The following is a 10,048-nucleotide window of genomic DNA, read 5'->3' on the forward strand; positions in this document are numbered from 1 at the left end:
TCTCTCCCAGGTAACCCACCCAATCGTCCTCAGGGACCATTAAGTCAAGGGATCCTACTTTTCTGCCACAATCCATCACAAGTAATGTACCTATTCTTATTAGGTCCAGTAAAAGTTTCAGTTTTAAACCTGAACTCAGCCTCAAGAATCTATGCGCCAAGCAGACATACTTACCCTAAGAAATGTGTGAAGCATTTAGAAGTACCAAACCAGTTTAAAAGTCAAAACCACAGCACAATAAAATTCCACTCCAATTTATAAAAATAGGGAATGAGAATTCTTCAATGAACAAACAGCTAGATTCATCATAGTCCCGTTTTACGAGTCCTTAATAGCGATTATTAAGGAATCGCTATTAAGGACTTGCAAAACGGGATTCATGTAGGAATGGCACAAAATATTGCGATTCCTACATCATCCTTATTTGGACACCCTGTAGCACCCCTGAAAAGCAAATGTCCACAGGTGTTGCGCACACACATGTCCAATGGACATGTGTGTGTGTAACATGCAACTGAGAAAAATGCACTAAAGTGCTTTTTTCTATTTTTTCGCTATTTACCACGAAGTCAGACTTCGTGGTAAATAGCGGCCAAAAATTGCGAATTCGCAATTTAAAAATGGTTAATGAATTGCATTTAAGGAATCTCAAATAGAGATTCCTTAAATGCTGTTCCTCGCAAATTTGCGAATTTGCTATTAGCGATTTTTGCATTTGGAATGATGAATCCCAAATGCAAAAATTGCGCTTGCAAAGGGCCAGATTCTCAGAATCTGGCCCTTTGCGAGCCGTTTTCGGCTTGATGGATCTAGCTGATAATGATGTTAAAATGACAAAAACCCAATACGGGGAATGGGGGATATTAAGTTTTACATTTTAAATAAAAATATCTCCAAAAAGATTTAGGCACCAGCCACAGTCACCTGGTTTCACTTGACTGGGACCTAGTCGGAATTTAAGGCCAACGTGATGGGGTGCATGTTGGATACTGAAACCAGGTCCACCCCAGTTAGACGTTTTACTTACCAATGTAGTCTCAGAAATTGAGGTCAGGAATCCTCACTGGGGAAGGTCAGCAGGCTATGGCCATGAAGGGCTCCACCAGGTTGGAAAGTCATCAGATGAGGTCCCAGTGAAGCTATTGACATTTGTCCGGCAAAGCTCAGAGCAGGAGAAATTCTTGCCCAAGGTAGATCCCTCACCAGCCGGATACTTTTATTGCCTTCGCATGGTGAAGATTTCCATTCTCAAACTTGGGGCGTGATTTATATTTCAGCAGATAGGTTATTCCATCACAATGATCCTGGATATCCCGTCCACCAAAATATAACTCCCACAATGGGATTTATATTCCAGCCGACAGGACGTAGGTCTCTGTTGTGATGTAGTAACCCTACCGTCGAAATCTATATCAGGCCCTCAGTCACTTTTATGGAGCTCGGACCCATCCAGTGGGGCAAGGCCGTGAGCTGTAGCCGAACAGGGCCTCAGAAGGCTGGATACCCTCTCCATGATGTCCCACTAAAAAAGAGATTTGCTTGTGCTTTCAAGAAGTGCTTTCAGAGATTCCAGTTTATCAATTAAGTTTTGAGTTTGCTAGTGATCTAACTCTTCATTTATGTTTTTTTCAACCTCTTTGATTTGACCCACTATTTGTGAAATTTCCTCCCTGTACTTCCTATTCTTATTTGAGGTCCTGTTCGTAGCCAATCCCCTCAGGAAGGCCTTTAGAGTGTCCCAGACCACAGTGATATGGGCAGAACCAGTGTTGATATTTAAGAATGATTTAACTTCCTAGGACAAAAAAGTAATACCCTCTTTATCTAAAATAATATTTTGATTAAACAACCAGACTCTTTGTTGGGGTTTCACTCCAAGATCCCATTCCATCCAAACTACTGCATGATCCGAAAGGTGGGGAGTCAGGTAGCCTATATCTTTAATATTACTCCTTAAATCGTTACTAATTAAGATATAGTCTATCCTAGACTTGTGTCTATATTTTATGTTATAAAAAGACACTCCCAATTGGGTACCGGACCTCTCCCTCCAGATATCAACTAACAAATTTTGCCTCATCATAGATTTCAAAAAGGCTCTAGGTTTATATGGGATATTAGCTTTACTATTTGGTGATTTATCCCATTGAGGATTTAAAACTATATTAAAATCGCCAGCAAAAATTGTCTTATCAGGAAGCCCCAATAGATGTAGAAAGATGCTGTAACCCATCTGCCACTTGAGTCCATCTTCACATCTTGAATAGTGACATTTGCTTGCCTCTTGATTAATATGGCAACCACCCTGACGTTAGATGACTGACCGGAACAGAGACAGTGTTCCACCCACCTGAGCTTACGACATATCTCCATAACTTCCTTTTTAATAAGGTGGGTTTCCTGCAGGATAATTATTTGTGCGGGTGAATCCCTCAAATATTGCAAAATTCTTTCTCTCCTATTTTTAACTCGGAGGCCATTGACGTTCCATGATAGACATTGGAGCGTTTTCATGGGGGACTAGGGGGACCCCAGTTTGACACTACCACATCCTGTACAGAATCTACTTCTAACCAGCAGCAGTGAAGGAATAAAACAAGGTTTAATAGGGCTAAAAGACTAATGAGGATTACTTTTTTTCTATTTTACCCCTCTGTTCCCTCCCCCATGCTACCTCCAACCCCCCCCTTGGAGAACCCAACCACTATTTACCTGGAGTCTAGGTTCTGCCGGCCGGTAGCTCCTACTCTGCCTTTTTCTATTTTAATTTTTTAACTTGCGACCGTGCTTGTGTGTGTGTATTTATCAAATATAAAATGTAATTTATATACATACCTGGTGTATACCGAATATATCTACATCTACATCTAGTGCAGTACAATGGTGCCTGACCATCCCCTTTATAGACTTCGCCTAAGTTTGGCAGGTGGCTACCTGCTATACATGATTTGTCATAATGGGAAGAAAGATTATATAAGATTTTCTAGCAGGTCGTCTGCCTCCTGCACTGTTCGCACATTGTGCATCTTATTATTTAACATGATCCTCAATTGGGCCGGAAATTTGAGTTGGACCACAGCCCCCAGTATCTTAAAGTCTTCCATTCTCCTCCCCAGCTCCCACTGGCGATCCATAGTGCCACGCGAGAGATCTGACCTAATCTCAAAATTGAAGTCTCTTGATTACAGAGATTTTAATTTAAGAGCCGCCGTTAGAATTTTCTCTTTAATTTCGAAAGTGAGAAAATTGATCAGGATCTTCCTTGGCTTTGTACGATTGGGATTTGTCCTATAAGGGTCTCCCTGTATCCTCTGGATGTCTCGCCTCAATTCCTCTTCTGATATATCAATCTGGACTATCTCTTTGATAAGAGCTATAATGAAGGATTTTAAGTCCTCCCCTTCTTTCCCCTCTAGCACCTTCAAAAGGCGCAAATTGTTGCGCCTGGAATAGTTTTTCCAGTGACTCTACTCAGTCTCTGAGTGCAGCTTCCTCTTTTCTAAGTGAGGCAAAATCATCTTTGGCTGCTCCCAGATCTGTCTTGAGTACTTCCACTGAGTTTTCTAGAACCCCCATCCTGGAATTCAGAATATCTAGTTTTTTTTCTAGGGTTTCACAAAAAAGTCTAATGTCCCCCTGATTTGCCTCCGAGGTTGCAAAACCCTTTTTGATATCAGATGCCATAGTGAGGAATAAAGATTCTAGCACGGTACCTGGGGGAAAGTCCTCACTCCCCACCACCCCCGCTGTCGTATTTACATACACCCCTCCACGGATAGTGACAACTTTGTCACTTCCACCTGTATAGAGATCCTTCGTCTGAGGGAGTTGACCGTCCTGCAATTTACTCTGTGGTTGTAGCTGTGGCTGTGACTGTTGCTGAAGCTGTTGCTGTGGCTGTGGCTGTGGCTGTGGCTGTGGCTGCGACGGCGCCTGCAGGTGTAACTGGAACTGTGGCTGCAACTCTGAGAGAATAGAGGAACTCAAAGGGTGGCCACAGTTTGGCGAGGAATCTAAGCTGGTTTTTGATTGGGGACAAGACTCCAGCACAGGCTGAGGACTCTCTGTTGCCATATTGGAAGAAGAAGAGGAGTGAAACTGTGCACTGTTTGTCCTAAGAGCTTCCCCCTGCTCTACAATGTCCAAAACTTGAGGTAAAGCCTTAAAATAAGACCTCAGTGAGGGAGTTACTTTAACTTTAGTCTCTGAAGGGAGCCCTTTTCTTTTAATATTTTTGGACCTTTTCCTTTATGTATTCGATAGGGGAAAGTACTTTCGTCAATATTGTTGTCAGTATTCTCCGCTGACTCTCCCTCAAGTAGCTGACTGTTTCCAAAAGAACCTTTTGTGGTAGTTTTTGGGGCGCTGCCCTCTTGTTTACTTGGTTTTCAGGTTTACTTTTTGATTTAGTTTTGGCTGTTTTTTTGGTCTACCTATTTCACCCGGTTTACCAAATGTACTGCTTCAAGACTGCCCCCAGCCACAGCCTCTGACTGCCCTGCCTCCTTGCCCTTATGACCTCTTATCGGAGGGACAGAGACAATGATGATGGTGGGAGTGCCTTTCCTTCTCAGGCAGTATGATACAATATTACGACCTAAGGGCTCTCCTGGGCAAAGGCTCACTGCATTACCTTGTAATAGACGCTCCTGGACCCCTGAACATTCGCTGTTACCCCTCCTCTGGCCTCCGTGGCCAAACCTTTCTCTGCAGCGTGTCGCTCCACTGCCTCCTCGTCCTCCTCTTCCAACGTGAAAACAGCGGCTCCCGCCGCCCTGCAAGTGCTGACTTTGCCGTTCGAGTTACTGGAGTCACCCCGGGAGAATCCTCCGCGGAGCAGCCGACGTGCGGCCAATCTCCGGCCCCTCCTCAGCTCCAAGGCAGCGGTGAGGCAGCGCGGCAGATCTACTGAGGCACCAACACACATCGCCCACATTATCATTTGAAATTTGTAGCGCTATTAAGCTTTGATTCATACAGGCACTGCCATAGCCTCAAGGACAGACATAACATAGAGCGCAGACAGGAGAGCTACCAGCGCGGAAAGCTACTGCCTTAGCTCATGGCCGCCATGTTCTCCCCAATCTCCAGCAGATGGGCGGTCAGTAAGCTAGCTCATTTTGAATATGGTGAGGGGGCTGGTAGACTACTAGCCTGGAAGGCTAAATTGGATAGGGTGCGCAATTTGATTAAGGAGATAGAAGATGTAGACTCCAATACAATAACAACTAACGAGGATAAAATAGGAAATGCCTTTCACACCTATTTTAAGGATTTATATGATGAAGACAACTGCATAGATGAGTCTGCTGCTAGAGACTGGTCAAACCTAATCCATCTTCCAGCTCTGGAATCTATTGAGAGGCAAAATCTAGAGGCAGATATCACCCAGAAGGAGGTTAGGAAGGCACTCTCTGCTTGTAAAACTAGAAAAGCAGCAGGGCCGGAGGGCCTTCCAGTGGAAGTCTATAGATCTATGGGTGAAGTCATAATTCCATATATGACTACATTCTTCAATAAAGTCTTAGTGGAGGGGGTTAAACCACCTTCTTCGTGGGGAGAAGCAAACAACACGTTGATTTTGAAACCAGGTAAATCCTCCACAAATTGTGGGTCGTATAGACCGATTTCGCTGCTAAACTCCGACTATAAGGTCTTTCCGAGAATACTGGCTGACAGACTAGAAGCAGTTGCAGGAGATCTGTTACATACGGATCAGAAGGGGTTTTTTTAAAGGGAGAAACTTTTTGATCTCACGCACGATTTGATAGGTGCAATTGATTTCTCTTCCAGTTTTGCCCTCCCGTTGGCGGCTATGACGCTTGGCGCAACAAAAGCATTCGACAGGGTAAACTGGAATTATCTAACTGAAGTTTTGGAAAAAGTGAAGTTTGGCCCAAAGTTTTGTCGAACCATTAAACTTCTATATAGTGACCCGTCAGCAAGGTTAATAGTAAATGGCAATCTGACAAAGCCTTTTAGCATTAAGAGAGGAACAAGACAGGGCTGCCCTCTCTCTCTCCCCACCTCTTCGACCTGTACATAGAGCCATTTGATCAGAGTATTAGGGAGGAGCAAGCCATAATACCATTCAAGAGCAGCACATGGGAGAGAAAGGTAGCCCTGTATGCAGACGATATTTTAATCTTATCGTCAGATTTAGATACATCATTTCCCCAAGTCATAAGGTTAGCAGAAGATTTTGGCAGAGTGTCCGGCTACGAAGTTAATGCAGGAAAAAACTAAATTATGACCTGGAACCTGCCAAAGGGTCTCTATCACACGAAAGATGATATGAGGTACGTGGGGGTAAAAATTGTCTCTAGTATCGTGGAGATAGCTAAGGTGAATCTCTCAAATATTCTTAAATAGAGCCTAAACCAAATGAAATCTTGGGGTTATCTCCCCTTGACCATCCTGGGAAGAGTAAACTTGGTAAAAATGGTTATCTTACCAAGAGTAACCTTTATTTTTAATACCATCCCATTACATTTTTACAAACAACTGATTGACAGATTTCATCAGGCAATCAATTCATTGATTTGGGCCTACAAGGCAACCAGGATATCCTGGAAAAAACTGAGACAGAGAAGGGAAAAAGATGGTCTTGCACTCCCGGATTTTCAGTATTATGCGTGGGCATTTCAATTAACCTATTCAAGAATGCTGTTAAAGCATCCAGATGATTCAGATAGGGGGAAAATGTTTAAAGCAAGGCTTGACCAGTCGAAGCTTCCCCAAGAAGGCTTTCTCTTTAAATATTAATAGGCCTGGAGTATTACTCAAGATTAGCCCCGTGGTGGGACAGCCCAGGGTCTCCTAGTTGTCTTAAAGATGTGCTTGCCATACCATTAGGAACAGCAGATTTAACAACATGGGGAGACTTAACTGAAGATGGTTCTCTACTTCCCTGGGCAACATCAGAAGATAAAATGGAAGGGGGCAAGTCGAGATTTAAATACATACAGTTAAAAAGTTGGTCCCAAAATCACAAAAAGCTGATTGGATTGGGTAATGATCTTGAAGAGATCCTGGTTAAAAATCCAGCAGGCAAGAAAGAGGTAGCTTCTTTTTATTGGGCAATTGAGGGTGCAACAGACGGAGATTTTAGATTAGCCGGTTAATTAGTTTTTGAGTCTGATATAGGTGGCGGTGCAGGTGCTCTCACAGGGTAACCTTGTTGGTAGGTTAATCGGGATCCTGGTGCTTACCATTTATTGTGCTTGGTTTGAGGCACAAAAGGAGGCACTTCTTTGGGGTAGGAAAGTAGCAGGATTCGTGGGATAAGACAATGCTTTAGCATGTGGAGTTATCCGTCTGTGATACAGATGCTCCAAGGGACAGCAATATTATAGTAATGGACACAACTATGGGTTAGTTGTGAGATAGGATTCCTGAGAGCATCAATATTACCTTCTCTTATGCACAACAGGCTAGACAACAGGCTGCATCAATCCACTATTTTTGCATATGACGTGAAGAAGGATTTGCAGTGCTGTCATACTTTGGGATGGGCATCCTTCCATGGTCATCAAGATCCCCTTTGAACCACGTTTCACAGACTTTTTTTAAGTTGCACTGTAAAATCTCCCATACTGTGGTGAAAAATAAACAAAGTTTCTGATTGAGTGAACAAGCACTACAGGATTGACTCCATACATCCAACTTTTGGCAGGTGTGAAATTATATTGACAAAGGCAACAATGACCCCTTGAAATGGGTTACAGTAAATACTCTCATTTAAGGAAATCTTTCTTTGACCATTAAGAATGCATGACCACTTCTTTATTTCTACTCCGGAGTGCTACCCTTGTGAATGAGTCCTGAATGTAAGACTGCGGTCAAACACTAGAAAGACACCCGAGCACAGACAGATGAAGCAGTTGAATTTGTGAAAAGATTGTCCACATTATTTATTTTATTGAATTTTCCTTTTTGATTCAACACTACTGAAACCTCCTATTGATTGGAAAGGATCTGTGTGAGCGACTATGGAAAGCTTGTAAGTACACAAATCAAGTGTAAACAACTACGTAAGAAAATCCAGTTTCGAGATTTGGTGAGTGCATTATACATGGTTAATAGAAGCCACTGTAAAAGTGAGTTCATAACAGGGATTTAGAATTTAATTTGGATACCTAGAATCAGAAAATTTAGATATTAATCACTGTTTTTCATGACACCCATCGTTTTCAGCAAATGAAAAGCTGTGCACCTGTGCTTGACTAATCTGCTATGTAAACATTATCCATCCACATTATAGTGATTGTTCGTATCAGGTGGTTTGCCGTATAAATTACTGATACCTGAAAGTCAACTACATGTCCTTGGTGAAATCCTGGTTCTACATGTATCTAAAACCCAATAAATCGCCTAGTCTGCTGAAGACTGTGGTACAGTTTCTAAAATCAATGTTTTTTCATTTTCTCTGGGCGATTGCACGCTATCTGTGGACAAAAAGAAAACGTTTGTTTGTAAAGCGGTACTAACTACCCTGTGGTAGACTCCAGTACGCTTTCAGGAATGATATATACAGGAGGGAATGGTGGGTGGCAGTATTAAATATTTTAAGAACTGGGTGAGGGAGATCCAATCAATCATCCAATAGGACATAGAGTATTCGAAGAGCAACATTCCTGACCTCCAGAGTTGGAAGACACAGCTGATCTCAGACGTCTGACCAGACACGATTAGGGAGTTAAATGACCAGGAGTATCATGAAGAAAATATGATCATCCAAATGCCCAGTGCATATTTATGGAATTTTAAACTTCAAATAGTCATTTTTTTAGCCTTGGTTCTGAAAGGTATCTCCAGTATTAATTATCATCAACATTATATGCTACGCAGTTATATCTATTAGTTTTTCTTGGTAAATGGACTATTAAAATGATATAGCATGAATTGGAAATTTTATAAAAATGCGAAGTTTAATTGCTAACAACATCTATTATTTTTATTGTATCGTATATTTCAAAAAACGTCTTTTTAAATAGATGGATGCAATATAAATATGTAAAAAATCTGTCCCCCACAGTCACCCCCCTCAAACTTAACTGATGTCAATGTACGTTACCAATCATTATTGTTAATATAGCCACAATCAAACCAAATAACAACGGAAGACACACATCATACATTTCAAAACATCTTTACATTCATTTCACAATTATATCAGTACATTTCTAGTACGCATTACATACTAAAATGACATTCCAGATTATACGAATGCCCCTGGCAAGTAAAGTTCTTCGAATGTATACATTTTATAAATACATAAATACATTCGCTTCAGTTAAGAGATATCAGCAGATGAGGTCATCAGAGTCAAGGTATAAACAATTTTATTAAAAGTAAAAGGGACCATAATCGCTAATAAATACCTTTGTAATTTTTGCCCCCGAGTTTACAACATTCATTATAAAAATTCACTATAAAACCGCAGGCTTTTCTTACCTAAATTCTCAGCCACAATCTGTGGGTATACAATAATTCTTCTCAAGTAAACATTGCTGAGGGACACGAGTAGGAAACCTCAACCAACGTGCTGCACCTGACTAGGGACTAATTCTCTTCTGTCCTAAGGAAGTCTTCTCTTTACTACAAGTTCTGGAACTGAAATAAACTACCTTACATTAAATCTAAATAAAGACTTCTTTTGTTGCAATGTAAACAATTGGTGACGTTGTGTTGAACCAATAACATGTTTTTCTCCATTCAGGATGACAGCAAAGATAGTTCGCAAACGTTTAATCTGCACATGGTTTGTCTATTTAAATTTGCCTGGCACTATAAAACCCAAAACACGTTCAGCCCTATCTGTTGGTGCCAAAGTAAATCGCGTATTTATATTTCCAAAATAGGGAGCTTCCCATAATAAACATTTTTTTAAACGGCAGCAAGTTGTCTATTAGTGATATAATAAATAAATTATAGGGGACTGCGCCTAAATTTAGAACTATAGAAAAGCTGGTTCGGTAATTCTTTTTTGTATTCAAACATACACCACTCCTACTTTTCAATTAGCTTCATAGTTAAATTGAGGTTA

At 41.3% G+C, this 10,048-nt stretch overlaps 1 protein-coding gene across 2 annotated transcripts in view; it reads right to left on the reverse strand.

Moving 5' to 3' along the window:
- The window catches only part of LOC144781481 (phospholipid-transporting ATPase IC-like), a 1,874,327-nt gene extending 1,864,734 nt beyond the window's left edge, over window positions 1-9,593 (reverse strand). For both annotated transcript variants that reach the window (XM_078660356.1, XM_078660353.1), the window contains exon 1: window positions 9,457-9,593. The gene's annotated coding sequence lies outside the window, so the exon portion shown is untranslated. The remainder of the gene's footprint in view (window positions 1-9,456) is intronic.
- Between the last annotated feature and the right edge of the window lie 455 nt (window positions 9,594-10,048).

The sequence above is a fragment of the Lissotriton helveticus genome, chromosome 9, assembly GCF_964261635.1.
Source record: "Lissotriton helveticus chromosome 9, aLisHel1.1, whole genome shotgun sequence".
NCBI lineage: Eukaryota > Metazoa > Chordata > Amphibia > Caudata > Salamandridae > Lissotriton > Lissotriton helveticus.